Genomic DNA, 21,416 nt, shown 5'->3' with positions numbered 1-21,416 from the left:
ATGCTGCCAAATCTGTCTTTTTAGTTGCCTGCTTACTAACTCATGGCAAGGACCTTACCTCTCTCTTTTTTAAAACTCATATCCCTAGTATCTAATATATTCCTGGCCAGAGGAGGTGTTCTGTAGTCTTCTGAATTGAATGAGGTGGGAAGTACTATAAGGATGGTTGCCTGGAAGGCAATGCAAGAATGTGAATGAAGAATTAAACTTCAGGATGCAGGTATCAAGCACAGTAAGAAGTATTGTGGGCAGAGTAGACTTAGGAGGAGGCAGAGTGTGGTGTCTGTACTAACAGCTTTGTTTACTTGGGAGTACTTAGATACATAGGAGGAAAAACAGGTGATAGGACCAGAAAGGAAAGTAGGGATCAAGATCTGTCAAGTTCATGAAAGATGAGGACCTCCAGAGAGACATTAGATTAGGGACTAGTTTTCAATGTAATGTTCATTGAGCTCATGGTCAAGGCTGTTGTTACACATTCAGTTGACCAAGAGTAAATAGTTTGAAAAGAAAGGAGCATTAACAGGGAACTAGGCTGAGACAGAGACAGAGACTGAGAGAGTGAGAGGGTGAAAGACTGAGTGAGTTGATGACTAAATATTGGGGGATGAATATTTTTAAGGGGTAAGCAGAGGAAGAAATATTAGGAAAGGATCTTGAGAAGGAACAAATGGAGGGTGCAATCCTACTTTGTCAAGTGAGTCTTCCTTCAGGACAAAAATTACTATTGGATAAAACTATGCACATTTTGACCATTTATGGCAATATTTTAAAGAAGAAAAGGGTTGCTTCCCATAGAACTGCTCTGACAATAAACCTATTTATTTCCATTTAGACAAGCTGTTCTTGGATTATTTATTTACTAAAAAGTGCCCTATAGTTAATTATGAAGATGGCTCAAAATTGGAAGCACATTATCTTGATATATTAAGTGCCCATACTAAGACAAAATTTCCCCTGTCATCATGAGATTTATCCCTTCTAATGTTACACTTAACAATTTATTTTTAGCATTGCATTGTGGGTTCTTCCATAAAAATATTTCTTAACATTTATAATGCCCTCCTGATTTGAACCTTTAGATCAAAATGGAGAGAATTGAAAATCTTTATACAAGAGTGCTCTTTATTCCTGTGGACCACACCTATTAAGATACGATTATTTATCAATGTAGTGTTTAGATTAGTAGAATCCTTCAGAAATATTTGCTGTTAAAATACATAGCACCTTAAAGACCTAAATAAAGGAAGAGATACACCATGTTCATGAATCAAAGGTCACAATAAGATGCCCATTCCCCATAAATTGATTCAGTGCAATACTAATCAAAGTCCCAATCATTTTTTTTATGTTGACAAGCTGATCTTAAAACTTATATGTAAATACAGGAGAAATAAAATAACTGAAACAACTTTTACTAAGAGGAACAAAGCTAGAGGACTGATGTTGGTTACCCCACAGTGTGGAATTAGTGTGAAAATAGATAGATTAAAGAAACAGAACAGAGAATTGAAAAACAGACCCACACACCTAAGGACAACCGATTTTCAACAAAGGTGCAAAGACAAGCCAATGGAAAAAGAATAGTCTTCTCAGCAGATGTTGCTAGAACTATTGAATATCAATATGCCAAAAAAAACCCCCACCAAAAACCTATGATCCACGACTTGCATCATATACAAAAAGTAAAGTAACTCAAAATGAATCACAGTAAATGTAAAATGTAACAACTTAACTACAAAACTAGAAGAAAACATTGGAATAAAATCTTTGGACTTTGGCTAAGTAGGAATTTCTTTTTCTTTTTTTCTTTTTTTGGTGTAATTAATATACAATGATATGAGCAACACTGTGGTTACTAGAATCCCCCCATTATCAAGGCCCCACCACATACCCCATTATAGTCGCTGTCCCTCAGCATAGTAAGATGCTATAGAATCACTACTTGTCTTTTCTGTGCTATACTGCCTTCCCCGTGCCCCCTCCCACTACATTATGTATGCTAATCATAATGCCTCTTTTTCCCCTTATCCCTCCCTTCCCACCCATCCTCCCCAATCCCTTTCCATTTGGTAACTGTTAGTCCTTTCTTGGGTTCTGTGAATCTGCTGCTGTTTTGTTCCTTCAGTTTTTTCTTTGTTCTTGTACTCCACAGATGAGTGAAATCATTTAATTGTCTTTCTCTGCCTGGCTTATTTCACTGATCATAATACCCTCTAGCTCCATCCATGTTGTTGCAAATGGTAGGATTTATTTTCTTCTGCCTGAATTATATTCCATTGTGTATATGTACCACATCTTCTTTATCCATTCATCTACTGATGGACACTTAGGTTGCTTCCATTTCTTGACTATTGTAAATAGTGCTGCGATAAACATAGGGGTGCATATGCCTTTTTGAAACAGGGCTCCTGCATTCTTAGGGTAAATTCCTATGAGTGGAATTCCTGGGTTAAATGGTATTTCTATATTTAGTTTTTTGAGGAACCTTCATACTACTTTCCACAATGGTTGAACTAATTTACATTCCCACCAAGAGCGTAGGAGGTTTTCCTTTTCTCCACATCCTCACCAAAATTTGTTGTTTGTCTTTTAGATGTTGGCCATCCCAACTGATGTGAGGTGATATCTCATTGTGGTTTTAATTTGTACTTATCTGATGATTAGCGATGTGGAGCATCTTTTCATGTGCCTGTTGGTGATCCGAATTTCTTCTTTGTAGAAGTGTCTGTTCAGATCCTCTACCCATTCTTTAATTGGATTGTTTGCTTTTTATTTGTTGAGGTGTGTGAGCTCTTTGTATATTTTGGATGTCAACCCATTATTGGATATGTCATTTATGAATATATTCTCCTATACTGTAGGATGCCTTTTTGTTCTACTGATGGTGTCCTTTGCTGTACAGAAGCTTTTTAGTTTGATATAGTCCCACTTGTTCATTTTTGCTTTTGTTTCCCTTGCCTGTGGAGATATGTTCATGAAGAAGTTGTTCATGTTTATATTCAAGAGAGTTTTATCCAAGTTTTCTTCTAAGCATTTTATGGTTTCATGACTTACATTCAGGTCTTTGATCTATTTCGAGTTTACTTTTGTGTATGGAGTTAGACAGTAATCCAGTTTCATTCTCTTACATGTAGCTGTCCAGTTTTGCCAACACCAGCTGTTGAAGAGGCTGTCATTTCCCCATTGTATATGCATGGCTCCTTTATCGTATATTAATTGACCATATGTGCTTAGGTTAATATCTGGACTCTCTATTCTGTTCCACTCATCTATGGATCTGTTCTTGTGCCAGTACCAAATTGTCTTCATTACTGTGGTGTTTTAGTGGAGCTTGAAGTTGGGAAGCGAGAATCCCCCCTACTTTATTCTTCCTGCTCAGGATTGCTTTGGCTATTCGGGGTCTTTTGTGGTTCCATATGAATTTTAAAACTATTTGTTCCAGTTCCTTCAAGAATGCTATCAGTATTTTGATAGGGAATGCATTGAATCTATAGATTGCTTTAGGCAGGATGGCCATTTTGACAATACTAATTCTTCCAACCCAAGAGCATGGGATGAATTTCCATTTTTTAGTGTCATCTTTAATTTATCTTCAGAGAGCCTTGTAGGTTTCAGGTTATAGGTCTTTCACTTCCTTGTTTAGGTTTATTCCTAGGTATTTAATTCTTTATGATGCAATTGTGAATGGAATAGTTTTCCTGATTTCTCTTTCTGCGAGTTCATCATTACTGTATAGGAATGCAACAGATTTCTGTGTATTAATTTTGTATCCAGGCACTTTGTTGAATTCCAATATTAGTTCTAGTAGTTTTGGAGTGGATTCTTTAGGGTTTTTTACATAATCAATATCATGTCATCTGCAAACAGTGACAATTTGGCTTCTTCACCAGTCTGGATGCCTTTTATTTTTTGTTTTGTCTGATTGCTGTGGCTAGGACCTCCAGTACTACCTTGAATAAAAGTGGGGGAAGTGGGCACCCTTGTCTTGTTCCCAACCTTATGGGAAAAGCTCTCAGCTTCTCACTGTTAAGTAGAATGTTGGCTGTGGGTTTGTGGTATATGGCCTTTATTACATATACTTGCCCTCTGTACCCATTTTGTTGAGAGTTTTTATCATGAATTGATGTTGAATTTTGCTGAATGCTTTTTCAGCATCTACGGAGGTGATCATATGGTTTTTGTCCTTTTTGTTGATGTGGTGGATGATGTTGATGGATTTTCGAATGTTGTACCATCTTTGCATCCCTGGGATGAATCCCACTTGATCATAGTGTATGATCCTCTTGATGTATTTTTGAAATCAGTTTGCTAATATTTTGTTGAGTATTTTTGCATCTATGTTCATCATGGATATTGGTCTGTAATTTTCTTTTTTTGTGGTGTATTTGCCTGATTTTGTTATTAGAATGATGCTGGCTTTATGGAATGAGTTTGGACGTATTCCCTTCTTTCTAGTTTTTTGAAAACTTTAAGGAGAATGGGTATCATGTCTTGTATAAATGTCTGTTAAAATTCAGTGCTGAAGCCATCTGGTCCAGCGAGTTTGTTCTTGGGTAGTTTTTAAATTACCGATTCAATTTCATTGCTGATAATTGGTCTGTTTAGATTTTCTGTTTCTTCCTGGGTCAGTCTTGGAAGGTTGTATTTTTCTAGAACGTTGTCCATTTCCTCTAGGTTACCTAGTTCGTTAGCCTATAGATTTTCATAGTATTGTCTAATAATTCTTTGTATTTCTGTGGTGTCCATTCTGATTTTTCCTTTCTCATTTCTTATTCTGTTTCTGTGTGTAGATTCTCTTTTTTTCTTAATAAGTCTGTCTAGGGGTTTATCTATTTTGTTTTTTTCTTGAGAACCAGCTCTTGCTCTCATTGATTCTTTCTATTGTTTTATTCTTCTTGATTTTATTTATTTCTGCTCTAATCTTTATTATGTCCCTCCTTCTCCTGACTTGGGGCCACATTTGTTCTTCTTTTTCTAGTTTCAATAATTGTGAATTTAAACTATTTGGGATTGTTCTTCCTTCTTTAAATAGGTCTGGATTGCTATTTACTTTCCTCTTAGAACTGCCTTCACTGTCTCTCACAGAAATTGGGGCATTGTGCTTTTGTTTTCATTTGTCTCCATATATTGTTTGATCTCTGTTTTAATTTGGTCATTGATCCATTGATTATTTCGGAGCATGTTGTTAAGCCACCATGTGTTTGTGAGCCCTTTTGTTTTCTTTGTACAATTTATTTCTATTTTTATATGTTTATGGTCTGAGAAGTTGGTTGGTAGAATTTCAATCTTTTTGAATTTACTGAGGCTCTTTTTGTGGCCTAGTATGTGGTCTATTCTGGAAAGTGTTCCATGTGCACTTGAGAAGAATGTGTATTCTGCTGCTTTTGGGTGTAGAGTTCTGTAGATGTCTGTTAGGTCCATCTGTTATAATGTGTTGTTCAGTGCCTCTGTGTCCTTACTTATTTTCTGTCTGGTGGATCTGTCCTTTGGAGTGAGTGGTGTGTTGAAGTCTCCTAAAATGAATGCATTGCATTCTATTTCCTCCTTTAATTCTGTTAGTATTTGTTTCACATACATTGGTGCTCCTGTGTTGGGTGCATAGATATTTATAATGGTTATGTCTTCTTGTTGGACTGACCCCTTTATCATTATGTGTGTCCTTCTTTATCTCTTATTACTTTCTTTGTTTTGACATCTATGTTACCTGATAGAAGTAGTGCAGCACCTGCTTTTTTCTCCCTATTGTTTGCATGAAGTATCTTTTTCCATCCCTTTACTTTCAGTCTGTGTATGTCTTTGGGTTTGAAGTAAATCTCTTGTAGGCAGCATATAGATAGGTCTTGCTTTTTTATCGATTGTATTATTGTGTGTTTTTTGATTGGTGCATTCAGTCATTTACATTTAAGGTGATTATCTGTAGATATGTACTTATTGCCATTGCATGCTTTGGATTCATGGTTACCAAAAGTTCAAGGGTAGCTTCTTTACTATCTAACTGTCTAACTTAACTCACTTCTTATGCTATTATAAACACAGTCTGATGGTTCTTTATTTCTCTCTCTTCTTTTTCTTCCTCCTCCATTCTTTATATTTTTAGGTGTTTTAGTCTGTACTCTTTGTGTTTCCCTTGATTGGTTTTGTGGATAGCTGATTTTATTTTGCATTTAGTTAGTATTTGGTTGGTCTGCTTTCTTTGCTGTGGTTTTATTTAATCTGGTGACAGCTGTTTAGCCTTTGGCGTACTTCCATTTAGAGCAGTTCCTTTAAAATACACTGTGGAGATCATTTGTGGGAGATAAATTCCCTCAACTTTTGCTTATCTGGGAATTGTTTAATCCCTCCTTCAAATTTAAATGATAATCTTTCTGGATGCAGTATTGTTGGTATGAGGCTTTCTGTTTCATTGCATTGAATATATCATACCATTTTCTTCTGGTCTGTAAGGTTTCTGCTGAGAAGTCTGATGATAGCCTGATGGGTTTTCCTTTGTAGGTGATCTTTTTTCTTTCTCTGGCTGCTTTTAATACTCTGTCCTTGTCTTTGATCTTTGCCATTTTAATTATTATATGTCTTCATCTTGTCCTCCTTGGGTTCCTTGTGTTGGGAGATCTGTGGACTTCCATGGTCTGAGAGACTATTTCCTTCCCCAGATTGGGGAAGTTTTCAGCAGTTATTTCTTCAAAGACAGTTTCTATCCCTTTTTCTCTCTCTTCTTGTACCCCTGTAATGCAAATATTGTTCTGTTTGAATTGATCACACAGTTCTCTTAATATTCTTTCACTCCTAGAGATCCTTTTTTCTCTCTCTGCCTCAGCTTCTCTGTATTTCTGTTCTCTAATTTCTATTCCATTAACAGTCTCTTCCACCTCATCCAGTCTGCTCTTAAGTTCTTCTATTGATTCTTTCATTTCTGTTATCTCCATCCTGACTTCATCCCTTAGCTCTTGAATATTTCTCTTTAGCTCTGTCAGCATGCTTATGACTTTTATTTTGAATTCTTTTTCAGGAAGATTGGCGATTTCAGTCTCAACAAGCCCTGTCTCTGTGTTTGTTGGATTTTGGATTAAAGAAGGTTCTTCTGCATTTCAATGGCAATGGGAGTGGTCTCCAGTGAGTTGTGCATGTGTCAGCTTGGAGAAGAAAATCCCTTTTTGCTTGCCTGTCCCTTTGCCTGTCTCTGCTGTCTGTGCTGGTTAACCACACACAGGGAGCAGCCTCTGGGTTAATCCCTTAACCTCTTGTGTTGGGGTGGCCTTTGAGATGACTTAGGGTGGTGGTGGGGTTCTCAGGTGAGCAGCTTGTGTTCTGCCATGAGAACAGACTTCCTGGACTCTGCACCCATCTCTGCTGTCTGTGCCAGTCAAGTGCACTCAGGGAGCAGCCTCTGGGTTATTCCCGAGCTGCCATGGGCAGTGTGGTCCTCTGGATGGCCTAGGCCTTTGGCAGGGGTAGCAGGCAAGTGGCACGTGTTCTGCCCCAAGAACAGAGCCCCTTCGTGGCTTCCAGACTCTGCACCCCTCTCCACTGTCTGTGCTGGTCAACCGCATGCGGAGAGCAGCCTCTGGGTCTTGGCTGGTTTGCTGTGCACAGGGAGAAGACTCTGTGTTAAGCTGTGTGGTTGATGTAGGTGGTGCTGCTCCCTGGCTGTTACGCAGCAATGGCGGGTCAGCTGGTTTGCTTGCAGTGCTGGCATGGGAGGGAAGGAGCGGGAGGCCATCTATCACCATGAGGGGATTTGTAGCTGTGCTGCCCCCCAGGTGGTTAGGGTGCCTGAATTTCCCCAAAGTTCCCAGCCTGCTGGGCTGACTGTGCCAGGATGAGTTTGTCCACCTGTTAAACTCTTGTCCCTTTAATAGTTCCAAGGCACCTGCCCTTCTTCTGTCCCAGGGCAGCCGGCCTTGGGAACCTGTTCACAGTCTTAATCTCAGATTTTGCTTTTCCAGACCTCTAATATCCAGTGCCCCATGCAATGTGTGTCTATGCTCCCGGGGCACATTAGTAGGGCTGGTTATTTAGCAGTTCTGTGCTTCCACTCCCTCTCTGCTAAGATTCTTTTCCTCCCGCTGGTGAGCTGGGGTGGGGGTAGTGTTTGGGTCCCACCGGATCATGGCTTTGTATCTTACCCTTTTCCAGGAGATGTTGGTTTCTCACAGATGTAGCCTGGCTCATGTACTGTATCTTCTCGTCACTGATTTAGGAATAGTTGTATTTGCTGTATTTTCAAAATATATGTGGTTTTGGGAGGAGATTTCCACCACCCTAATCATGCTGCCATCTTGAGAATCAAAAGTAGTAATTTTTTAGATACAAATTTTTTCTTTTATAGATTGTACTTTGGTATGGTATGATCAAGTTTCAACTTAAAGTTTAAAAATTGTGTTCTTTCAAAGACTATTAATGAAATAGACAAGCCTCATACTGATAGACAGTATATTTGCAAATCATATATCTGATATAAGGTTTATATCCAGAATATATGTGTATATATATATATATTCATTAGTCAGTAAGGAAATGCAGTACTTAAAACCACAATGAGATACCACTACTCATCTATTAGGATGGCTGAAATTAAAAAGACAGCATACCCAGTGTTGGTGAGGATGTAGAGCAAGTAGAACTCTCATGCACTGCTGGTGGAAATGTAATATGGTACAACCACTTTGAAAAACACTTTGGCAAGTTAAAAAGTTAACCATACACCTATCATGTAATACAGCCATTCCTCTCCCAGGGATTTACCCAAGAGGAGGGAGAGCATATGTCCACACAAAACTGTACAGACTTCTTCCCAGCGATTTTATTCAGTCATTGTAGCCTCAAATTGGAAACAACCCATATGTCCATCAGCAGGTAAATGAGTAACCAACTGTGGTATGTGCAGATAATGTTAAGACCAACCAAATTGTATACTATAAATATGTGTTAACTATACCTTAATAAACTTACAGTATGGAAAAAACTAAAGAGAAGTGACAACTAAATGCAATGTAGGATCCTAGATAGGATTCTGGTATGGAAAGAAGCATTAGTTTTATAATTTGTGAAATTCAAATGAGGTCTGTGGTTTAGTTAATAATACCATGCCAATGTTAATTTCTTGGTTTTGAAAAATTTAGTATGGTTATGTAAATGTTAATGTTAGAGGAAATTGGGTGAGAGGGATATGGGAACTTTGTCCTACTATTGTATCTTTTCTATAAGTCTAAAATTAATTCCAAAAAAAGTTAAAAAATACATGCAATGAATAATACACAGCACCAACTTATTAAATTTTTCCTTAAAAGTAAATGAATGAAATATACTTTGGAAAAAAAAGGTTGCTTTTTGAATAAGTTTCTCTACTGTCAGATGAATATTACAGCAATATGTTTCTGCCTGTAGGCTAGTGTGGCTCCATTTATGTGTTTGTTTGCATTAAGTTTGTCATTGAAAATGTGGGTAGTTCAGTTGGCTGCTGAAATAAGTCAGTAGGTAGTGTGGGTAGTTTGTAAATAGACCCTTTCTGTATAATTGCAACCAGCAATAGCTCTACCCGCTCATTGAGAGAATAGTCCTCTGTTTGGGATGATCAGAACTCATTTCATATTCAATCTTTGGGTGAAAATGCAATTGTTTCTTTTCACAGATGTTGTTTGTTAAAGATTCCAGCAGTAACAAAAAAAGAGGGGGAGGGTATCAAATATTATTTCTTGACCAGAATAAGCTTATGTTGTAAGTGTCTTGAACAAGAGGAGCGTTTTGAGTATTCCTAGCATATATTTTCACTTCTCTCAGTTTGGTATTGGTGTTTTAAGGACTTATGAGGAAAATAGTGAATAGGAGGAAAATGGCATAGACTTCAAGGGAGGAAGTTAATTATTTTAGCATTTAGTAGAAATATGCCTCACTTTATGCCTTAGATATCTTTTACTTAGAATACTGCATAGTGCTCACTTTGGCAGCACATATACTAAAATTGGAATGATACAGAGGAGGTTAGCATGGACCCTGTGCAAGGATGACAATGCAAAAATAAAGAATACTACATAGTAAAAAATCAAATATTATAACTCAAATATTCACGTATTTGATACATGTATCTATGTATGTATGTATATGAAGTATTTTAGAACACCAGGTAATAGTTTGCTTAAAGGAGACTTGGGCTGATTTCTGTGTGAAAAATTCTTATAAATGTTGACAGCTAATCTTGAGTTAGCTACATTGAGCAAATGTAGTTTTCTAAAGAGGAGCCAGCCTATGGTAACTTTGATTTTATATTTTTCCTTAAATGACAATAAAGCCAACTTTACTACTAGAACTCATTTCAAAAATATTTCTGGGCTATTTATATGATTAGCTCATTTTGTGAAATAATAAAATACATAAAAATAGTAAGACTCAGTAACTTAGCCAAATAAGGTATTTCTGAGAGTAATGGACATTCAGACTATTTTATTCTCCTTATCACATAGAAAAGAGTTTGTAGGTTTGAAAGTTTTTACTGAATAGATTTCAGCATTGCTATCCCAGATTATATAGCAGTGGTGTTCTATCTGTAGTAAATGTGAAATTAAGTTGCTTCTAGCAAGAATATTTTTTAATTCTCTTTTTGAGAAGAAATATTCTTTAAAAAATTTTAACTGCATAAAAAGCAAAGCAAATTTTCATAGGCAATATTAGGAAACATTTGCTTCAATACACAAATAATTATGTACTTGATTCAAGAAAGGGATAATTCATTATGAGTTTTCCCCTGTAATAAAATTCTTACTTTATTCTCTTTTGAAATGGAACCAGAACTTATGTGTAAATATAATGTGATGAGAATTTGCAAGTTCATTAGAAGTTTCTTGATGTTGATAATATAATACATCTTAAATATATATGTTCAGTCAGAAATTGGAAACAACTGAACTGTCAAATAATAATAGGTTAAGTAGAAGATTGTAGTACTCTTAGAGAATATAATGCCACCAATACAAATACACTTTTTAAGTATATATATTAGTATGAAAAAAGTGAATGACAAATTATAAGACAGCATGTACAGAAAAACTACAAATTCCTATAAATATATCTGCTTGGAATACTGGAAAATATATAGAATCTCTGAGTGATGAGGTATCACTTTTTCTTTCTCTATATTTTTATAAAGTTTCTGTAATGTGAATACTTAGATATAAATGCTCATATTGTTTTAAATCTATAAAGTTGATCAGTAAAGTAGTTTTTCACCTACAAAAGAGTAAATTCTTGTCATAAGAAAATTGTATAGTATACCATTGTTAATACACAATTAAAAATGAAATATTAAAGGGAAATAATTAATTGTAAAACTAAGTGGCAAGGAAATAAAGTTTACAGACTATCAGAAATAAAAGAAAATTTTAATGTGAAATTTGAACTCTGCCTTATTTAAATTTGTCCACTTATAAAGCTAAGTCCCAAAAGTGTTCTCTAAATATGATCAAACCAAAGGCTAGTTACAGCTATAAAGAATTGAACTCCAAATATTTTGGAAAAAATTTTTTTTCTGGGTGTGTGACAAATATTTAAAATATTTAAATGTACAAAACTATGAATTTGAGATTACTGTATAAATTTTTAAATATTCCAATATTTTTCAAAGATAGTAAAATCTTTACTCCTGTTTTAAGTCCTTCTGACCATTGCACATGAATTCTCTAGCAACTGGACACCAAAACCACACAAAGATAAAAGAAAAAAACAACTGTGGACCAGTATCTCTCACTGAACTTAGACACAAAATCTTCATCAAAATATAAGCATAATTGTATTAATCAGTAAATAAAAAAGACAATACATCACAGACAAGTAGAATTTATCCCAGAAAATCAATGTTCATGAATTGGAAGATTCATTATTGTTAAGATATTAGTTCTCCACCACATTTATTTATAGTTTCAATATAATCCTAATCACAATCATAGCAGGCTTCTTTGTTGAAATCAACAACCTGATTCCCAAATGTATATTGGATATATTGGGATAAAGTGAAGAAACTAGTGTAGCCAAAACAATTTTGAAAAATAGCGAAGTTGGAAGATGCACTATACTGCATTCAAGAGCTTAAAGCTACAATAATAAAGACAGGTTGGTACTGGTGGTACTGTGGACAGACTGGATCTTTATACATGGCTTGTAGTAGTGCAAAATGAAATAGTCACTTTGAAAAACTGCTCATATCTAAAAGTTTAGCATCAAATTATCATACAATTCAACAATACTATTTATAGATATTAACCCAAGAGAAGGAAAATATCTTTCCACACAGAAATTTTTTTTTGTATCATTATCTACAATTACATGAAGAACATTATGTTTATTAGGCTCCCCCTTCACCAAGTCCCCCCCACATACCCCTTCATAGTCACTGTCCATCAGCATAGTAAGATGCTGTAAAATCACCACCTGTCTTCTCTGTGTTGCACAGCCCTCTCTGTGCTCCCCCACACTATACATTCTAATTGTAAGGCCCCCTTTCTTTTTCCCCACCCTTATCCTTCCCTTCCCACCCATCCTCCCCAGTCCCTTTCCCTTTGGTAACTGTTAGTCCATTCTTGGGTTCTGTGATTCTGCTGCTGTTTTGTTCCTTCAGTTTTCCTTTTTTCTTATACTCCACATATGAGTGAAACCATTTGGTACTTGTCTTTCTCTGCCTGGCCTATTTCACTGAGCATAATACCCTCTAGCTCCATCCATGATGCTGCAAATGGTAGGATTTGCCCTTTTCTTATGGCTGAGTAGTATTCCATTGTGTATATGTACCACATCTTCTTTATCCATTCATCTATCGATGGACATTTAGGTTGCTTCCAATTCTTGGCTATTGTAAATAATGCTGCAATAAACATAGGGGTGCATCTGTCTTTTTCAAACTGGAGTGCTGCATTCTTAGGGTAAATTCCTACAAGTGGAATTCCTGGGTCAAATGGTATTTCTATTTTGAGCATTCTGAGGAACCTCCATACTGCACAATGGTTGAACTAATTTACATTCCCACCAGCAATGTAGGAGGGTTCCCCTTTCTCCACAACCTTGCCAACACTTGTTGTTCTTTGTGTTTTCGATGATGGCGATCCTTACTGGTGTGAGGTGATATGTCATTGTGGTTTTAATTTGCAGTTCTCTGATGACAAGTGATGTGGAGCATCTTTTCATGTGTCTGTTGGCCATCTGAATTTCTTCTTTAGAGAACTGTCTATTCAGCTCCTCTGCCCATTTTTTAATTGGATTATTTGCTCACACAGAAATTTGTATGCAAATATTTATTAGCTCCCCAAACTAGTAACACCTCAGAGTGTCCTTCAAGTGGTGAATGAATAAACATTATAGTATATCCACACAATGGGATACTATTCAGCAATAAAAAGGATTGCGCTGCTTAAATATCTTTATATAATTTATCATTCCATTTATCTGACATTCTGGAAAAAGCAAAAGTATAGAAGCAGATTCAGAAATCATTGTTGTCTGGGGACTAGTAGAGGGGATTGACAACAGGTACAAGGGAACTTTCTTTAGAGTGATGGAAATGTTTTTTATTTTGGTTGTCAGATTCGTAGACTAAGTTAATTTTATTTGTGTGTGTGTGTATATAATATACCTGAAATATATATAAAATACCTCAAAACTGACTTTAGCTGGCAGTGTTTTTTAAAAATTTAATTAATATAGAGAGAATGATAAAGAAGTTAGCAGGGAAAGGATCCTGAATGCATGCTGAAACCATGAAATGTTATTCTGGAACAGTATATTGACATGACCTCCATAGAATATTGCTAATGCTTATAATATGAAGAGATCTGGACACTATCATCTTAACCAAGCAATTCAAGTTCAAATTGCCAACTAAGTGAGAACCCAACATGTGCTTCCTAATTTGGAGTACAGAGTATCAGCATGTCTGAACTTGTCAGAAAATATCCAACCAGAATCTAATCCAGCCTTTAAACCTAATGTCCATTTCACAGAACTGTAAAAGATAAAGCAGTGAGTTAAATTCTACCATAAGAAAATCAAACAAATCCAGAATGTGGAATATTCCCAAAGACAACTTGCCTGTTATTTTCAAAAACATAAGTGTAAGAGATAAAACAGGGAAAGCCTTCTAGATCAAAAGAGAGGTAACAGGGAAAAGTGCTTGAATACTGATTTGAAGGGTGAGAGGGAGCAGTTGAGGAAATTTCAATGTAGAAAGGTAGACATGAGCCAGGGAAGGTGAAGATTAGGTTCAAGGAAAAGCCACCCGGTTAGAGAGTTCTACTTGAAGACCACAAAGGTTTGGCGGGGAGATCCCTTCCTTGCCTAATGTGACCAGGCCAAACTGGTCCCAACCAGATCACAAGGCAGGCCCAATGGAGCAAACTAAGAACTGCTCAAAGCACACCTCATCACAATCTCATTCATAAAATAGCGGTTTTGCTCTACCTCTGTCACAATAGGCTTTTCTGCGTACATTTTGGAAAAAGACAAGTGCACCAAGAGGAATGGCTGTTTAACTAGAACTGTCAATCAAATGACCTCACCCTGTCAATCAAACAGGCACCTCCTCTCTAGGAAATGATAAATAGATCCTCCCCTAATAGTTGGAGGCCTGTCTACCTTGACTCTGAACTGCATCTCCTTTGGAGTGTATTCAAATAAAACATTCTCTTTCCTTAGCTCTTGTGTTTCTGCCTCTGAATTCCTTGTTTCCATGGGAACAAAAACCGAGGAGAACGAACTCAACCCATAACAGACTGGCTATACATGGTATTAGGGTTATTTATTATTTTTAGAGGTGTGGTAATAATATTGCCTTTAAGTAGGGGAAAGCCTTTATTTCTAGGATATATATCATTGAGATGAAATTGTAGGGACCAAGGACAGGCCACCCCAAGATGTGCCATTGTGACGTGCAGATTATTTTGAGGTAAGAAATCCTCAAGGCCCAAGACTCAGAAACTTTAACACCCACCCACTCACAAAAAGAATTTAGATGGAGGACCTGCTCCAAGAGTAGAGGTATCACCATAGATTACTATATTATAATGCAAACGAGGTGTGGTAGACAGGGAGGGATGTGGTTAAGTCTGTTAAAATTCCTCTTCCTGCCCCTTCATTGTTTCTGTGTGCCCCAGCAGTATTTTGTTTATTGAACATTTACTCTTCATATTCCTGTGAATTACTTCCCTTTTCCTTTGAAGTCTCAGACCCCTAGTCCCCTCACCCCCTTCTCCTTCGCTCAGGATGATATGCACCTCATTCTTCCTCACTGTCTTTGGAACCCATCTTTGGCTTCCCCATATTTACGTGATTAAACTTTGTTCTCTTTTTTTCCTGTTAATCTGTCCCAATTTGATTTTTAGACCAGCTAGAAGAACCTCAAAGGGTAGAGGAAATTTCTTAATCCCCTACAAAGTGTCTTGATGTCTGCAAATATTTTAAGTGTTCGCACACACCAAATTCAGTTTAGATAGTGTGTATGGCTATGCATTAGTATTATTTTAACTTTTTTCTACGTGTTTGAAATTTTGTTCATAATAGAGGCTAATGTTTTTAGAATTTATTTGAGAGAAACACTCTTTATTGAAGATGGCCTCATGCCAGGCATGTGGACCTACATTTCACTCCTGAGAACTTTTTTACCACACTGTACTTCACATGTAAGACCAGTCTACTTTGGGAAATGGATAGGAAACAGATCTTTGAAATGCTTTATATTGTAAGGATGTTTTTGAGAACATTGCTGACTCTTGTCATATGGTGTACTTTTTGGGAAAGATGAAACTTTGGATTTCAGTAACAAGAGTAGTTGGGCTGACTCCGAAAAACTGGGCTTTAGCATGTTGAAGACACTAAATTGGGTAGAAGAGCGTAGCGTGCATTTTGCTGGCTGCAAGATAGCTCAGACCTCTAGCAAGTGTACTTCCCAGCTGCACTACAGCTTGCTTTGTAATTTCCCTACCTACTCTCATTTTCCCCTCAATCTGATTCCGTCATCTACTTTGTAGCTGTATATATTTTGTAAGATATTTTATACCCAACAGTGTTCTTCTAGCCATCTTAAAAGGATTTAAAAATACGGTTTAGATTTGAAAGTCACAACCTAAGATAGAGATTCTCACATTATTATTATTGGTCATATAAATTCTTGCTCCCAAGTCCAGAGATCCTTTATTCCTTAGCCAAATGTAGAAGAATGGAGTGTTACTAGAATGATTTTAAAATAAGATAAATCTAAATAAGATGTAAAAATCCTATTTTCTGGAGTGATATTGTAGCTATATTAGCGTCAAATACCTTGTTTTGGGGGAGGGGTAATGCAGGGGAAAGAACAAAGCCATTCCATAAAAAATAGATTTTCAGCAGCAGTTAGAATTGGCATTTTCCTTGAGAATTTTATTTTTTAATTCTCTTTTTTCAGTTAACAAAGGGAAGAAAAATACACTGCTGTTTTACCTTTAGCATTTCTGAAAGAATTATGATGTACAAGAAATCCGAATGAAAGATTTTATTAGTTGCTCTTGAATGGTATTCAAATTGTTTTTTCCCCACCATAGTTTTCTCCCTTCTGTTAAATGATACATTATGTTTTATGAAATATTTTCAGCATTAGCATGTTGATATAGATGCTGTATTTACCATTTGTTCTTGCTATCTTCTTAGGAGCTGAAGTCCTTACCACTTACTATGAAATATGTATATAATAGCCATCGGTGATGGCTAGACCTTATGTAAATATTAAATAGGATTCTCTTTTATTTATTTAATTTAATTTTATTTTAGTTCAGTTCAGTTCAGTTCAGTTTAGAGAACTGTCGATTCAGCACCTCTGCCCATTTTTTAATTGGATTATTTGCTTTTTGTTTGTTGAGGTGTGTGAGCTCTTTATATATTTTGGATGTCAATCCTTTATCAGATCTGTCATTTATGAATATATTCTCCCATACTGTAGGATACCTTTTTGTTCTATTGATGGTATCCTTTGCTGTACAGAAGCTTTAGGTTGATATAGTTCCACTTGTTCATTTTTGCTTTTGTTTCCCTTGCCAGGGAAGATATGTTCATGAAGAGGTCACTCATGTTTATGTCTAAGAGATTTTTGCCTGTTTTTTTCTAAGAGTTTTATGTTTTCATGACTTACATTCAGGTCTTTGATCCATTTCGAATTTACTTTTGTGTCTGGGGTTAGGCAGTGATCCAGTTTCATTCTCTTACATGTAGCTGTCCAGTTTTGCCAGCACCATCTGTTGAAGAGACTGTCATTTCCCCTTTGTATGTCCATGGCTCCTTTATCGTATATTAATTGGCCATATATCCATATATGTTTGGGTTAATGTTTGGAGTCTCTATTCTGTTCCACTTGTCTGTGGCTCTGTTCTTGTGCCAATACCAAATTGTCTTGATTACTGTGGCTTTGTAGTAGAGCTTGAAGTTAGGGAGCGAGATCCCCCCAACTTTATTCTTCCTTCTCAGGATTGCTTTGGCTATTCGGGGTCTTTGGTGTTTCCATATGAATTTTTGAACTATTTGTTCCAGTTCATTGAAGAATGCTGTTGGTAATTTGACAGGTATTGCATCGAATCTGTATATTGCTTTGGGATGGATGGCCATTTTGATGATATTAATTCTTCCTAGCCAGGAGCATGGGATGAGTTTCCATTTGTCAGTGTCCTCTTTAATTTCTCTTAAGAGTGTCTTGTAGTTTTCAGGGTATAGGTCTTTCACTTCCTTGGTTAGGTTTATTCCTAGGTATTTTATTCTTTTTTGATGCTATTGTGAATAGAATTGTTTTCCTGATTTCTCTTTCTGTTGGTTCATTGTTGATGTATAGGAAAGCCACAGATTTCTGTGTGTTAATTTTGTATCCTGCAACTTTTCTGAATTCTGATATTAGCTCTAGTAGTTTTGGAGTGGAGTCTTTAGGGTTTTTTATGTGCAATATCATGTCATCTGCAAATAGTGACAGTTTGACTTCTTATTTACCAATCTGGATTCCTTGTATTTCTTTGTTTTGTCTGATTGCCGTGGCGAGGACCTCCAGTACTATGTTGAATAACAGTGGGGAGAGTGGGTATCCCTGTCTTGTTCCCGATCTCAGAGGAAAAGCTTTCAGTCTCTCGCTGTTCAGTATGATGTTAGCTGTGGGTTTATCATATATGGCCTTTATTATGTTGAGGTACTTGCCCTCTATGCCCACTTTGTTGAGAGTTTTTATCATGAATGGATGTTGAATTTTGTCGAATGCGTTTTCAGCATCTATGGAGATAATCATGTGGTTTTTGTCCTTTTTGTTGATGTGGTGGATGGTGTTTGATGGATTTTCGAAGTTGTACCATCTTTGCATCCCTGGGATGAATCCCACTTGGTCATGGTGTATGATCCTTTTGATGTATTTTTGAAATCAGTTTGCTAATATTTTGTTGAGTATTTTTGCATCTACGTTCATCAGGGATATTGGTCCGTAGTTTTCTTTTTTGGTGGGGTCTTTGCCTGGTTTTGGTATTAAGGTGATGTTGGTATTCCCTCCTCTTCTATTTTTTGGAAAACTTTAAGGAGAATGGGTATTATGTCTTCTCTGTATGTCTGCCGAAGTAAATCCATCTGGTCGGGCGTTTTTTTCTTGGGTAGTTTTTTGATTACCGCTTCAATTTCGTTGCTGGTAATTGGTCTGTTTAGATTTTCTGTTTCTTCCTTGGTCAGTCTTGGAAGGTTGTATTTTTCTAGGAAGTTGTCCATTTCTCCTAGGTTTCCCAGCTTGTTAGCATATAGGTATTCATAGTATTCTCTAATAATTCTTTGTATTTCTGTGGGATCCATCATGATTTTTCCTTTCTCGTTTCTGATTCTGTTGATGTGTGTTGACTCTCCTTTTCTCTTAAAAAGTCTGGCTAGAGGCTTATCTATTTTGTTTATTTTCTCGAAGAACCAGCTCTTGGTTTCATTGATTTTTTTCTATTGTTTTATTTTTCTCAATTTTATTTATTTCTTCTCTGATCCTTATTATGTCTCTCCTTCTGCTGACGTTAGGCCTCATTTGTTCTTCTTTTTCCAGTTTCGATAATTGTGACATTAGACTATTCATTTGGGATTGTTCTTCCTTCTTTAAATATGCCTGGATTGCTATATACTTTCCTCTTAAGACTGCTTTCGCTGCGTCCCACAGAAGTTGGGGCTTTGTGTTGTTGTTGTCATTTGTTTCCATATATTGCTGAATCTCCATTTTAATTTGGTCATTGATCCATTGATTATTTAGGAGTATGTTGTTAAGCCTCCATGTGTTTGTGGGCCTTTTCACTTTCTTTGTACAATTTATTTCTAGATTTATACCTTTGTGGTCTGAAAAGTTGGTTGGTAGGATTTCAATCTTTTGGAGTTTACTGAGGCTCTTTTTGTGGCCTAGTATGTGGTCTATTCTGGAGAATGTTCCATGTGCACTTTAGAAGAATGTGTATCCTGTTGCTTTTGGATGTAGAGTTCTATGGATGTCTATTAGGTCCATCTGTTCTAGTGTGTTGTTCAGTGCCTCTGTGTCCTTACTTATTTTCTGTCTGGTGGATCTGTCCTTTGGAGTGAGTGGTGTGTTGAAGTCTCCTAAAATGAATGCATTGCATTCTATTTCCTCCTTTAATTCTGTTAGTATTTGTTTCACATATATTGGTGCTCCTATATTGGGTCATATATGTTTATAATGGTTATATCCTCGTATTGGACTAAGCCCTTTATCATTATGTAATGTCCTTCTTTATCTCTTGTTACTTTCTTTGTTTTGACGTCTATTTTGTTTGATACTAGTATTGCAACACCTGCTTTTTTCTCCCTATTGTTTGCATGAAATATCTTTTTTCATCCCTTGACTTTTAATCTGTGTATGTCTTTGGGTTTGAGGTGAGTCTCTTGCAAGCAGCACATAGATGGGTCTTACTTTTTTATCCATTCTATTACTCTGTGTCTTTTGATTGGTGCATTCAGTCCATTTGCATTTAGGGTGATTGTTGAAAGATATGTACTTATTGCCATTGCAGGCTTTAGATTCGTGGTTACCAAAGGTTCGAGGTTAGCTTGTTTACTACCTTACTGTCTAACTTAACTCACTTATTGAGATATTATAAACACAGTCTGATGATTATTTCTCTCCCTTATTCTTCCTCTTCCATTCTTCATATGTTGTGTGTTTCGTTCTGTGCTGTTTTTAGGAGTGCTCCCATCTAGAGCAGTCCCTTTAAGATACCGTGTAGAGGTGGTTTGTGGGAGGCAAATTCCCTCAACTTTTGCTTGTCTGGGAATTGTTTAATCCCTCCTTCATATTTAAATGATGATCGGGCTGGATACAGTATCCTTGGTTCAAGGCCCTTCTGTTTCATTACTTTAAATATATCATGCCGTTCTCTTCTGGCCTGTAAGGTTTCTGTTGAGAAGTCTGATGATAGCCTAATGGGTTTTCCTTTGTAGGTGACCTTTTTTCTCTCTCTGGCTGCCTTTAATACCCTGTCCTTGTCCTTGATCTTTGCCATTTTAATTATTATGTGTCTTGGTGTTGTTCTCTTGGGTTCCTTCTGTTGGGAGTTCTGTGTGCTTCCGTAGTCTGAGCAACTATTTCCTCCCCCAGTTTGGGGAAGTTCTCAGCAATTATTTCTTCAAAGACACTTGCTATCCCTTTTTCTCTCCCTTCTTCTTCTGGTACCCCTATAATGCGGATATTGTTCCTTTTGGATTGGTTTCACAGTTCTCTTAATATTGTTTCATTCCTGGAGATCCTTTTATCTCTCTCTGCCTCAGCTTCTATGTGTTCTTGTTCTCTGGTTTCTATTCCATCAATGGCCTCTTACATTTTATCCATTCTCCTTATAAATCCTTCCAGAGATTGTTTCACTTCTGTAATCTCCCTTTGGACCTCATCCCTTAGCTCTTGTGTATTTCTCTGTATCTCTGTCAGCATGTTTATGATTTTAATTTTAAATTCTTTTTCGCAGAGACTGGTTAGATCTGTCTCTGCAGATCCTCTCTCAGGTGTTGTGTGAACTATCTTGGACTGGACTAAATTTTTTTGCCTTTTCATGGTGATAGTGGTGGCTCTAGGCAGGTTGCGAGTGTGTCAGCCGGGAGAGGAAAGTCCTTTCCTGCTTCCTGGATGCCTTGCCCTTCTCCGCTTCCTGTGTTGGTTACCCGCAGTCCCGGAGCAGCCACCGGGTTAATACCCTAAGCTGTTGTGGGCGGGTTGTCTGTCAGAGCAGCACAAAGCCCTGCAGGGAGTGGCAGGCACACCAGGTGCGCTCCTCCACAATAGCGACGCCTCTGCCGGGCAGCTGTATGCCAGTAGCGGCCTTTGGGTCTGGCCCAGGTGGCCGTGTGTCAGGCTGGGATTCCGGTCGGCTGCTGGGAGTGTGGGTGCTCCCTCTGGCACCGCTGCAGGTGTGCGCAGT

The 21,416-nt window shown here is 37.1% G+C and overlaps 1 protein-coding gene and 1 non-coding gene across 8 annotated transcripts in view; both read left to right on the top strand.

The window, feature by feature from the left end:
- C3H9orf85 (chromosome 3 C9orf85 homolog) overlaps positions 1–21,416 on the top strand; it is a 284,332-nt gene that overhangs the window by 23,029 nt on the left and 239,887 nt on the right. The window lies entirely within an intron of this gene.
- On the top strand, positions 9,932–10,037 carry LOC118916478 (U6 spliceosomal RNA). The gene has a single exon (XR_005026403.1). It is a non-coding gene; the product is annotated as a U6 spliceosomal RNA (small nuclear RNA).

This window comes from Manis pentadactyla, chromosome 3, assembly GCF_030020395.1.
Source record: "Manis pentadactyla isolate mManPen7 chromosome 3, mManPen7.hap1, whole genome shotgun sequence".
Lineage (NCBI taxonomy): Eukaryota > Metazoa > Chordata > Mammalia > Pholidota > Manidae > Manis > Manis pentadactyla.
The sequence above is the reverse complement of the archived record's forward strand: the minus strand, read 5'-3'. Positions and strand labels throughout refer to the sequence as shown.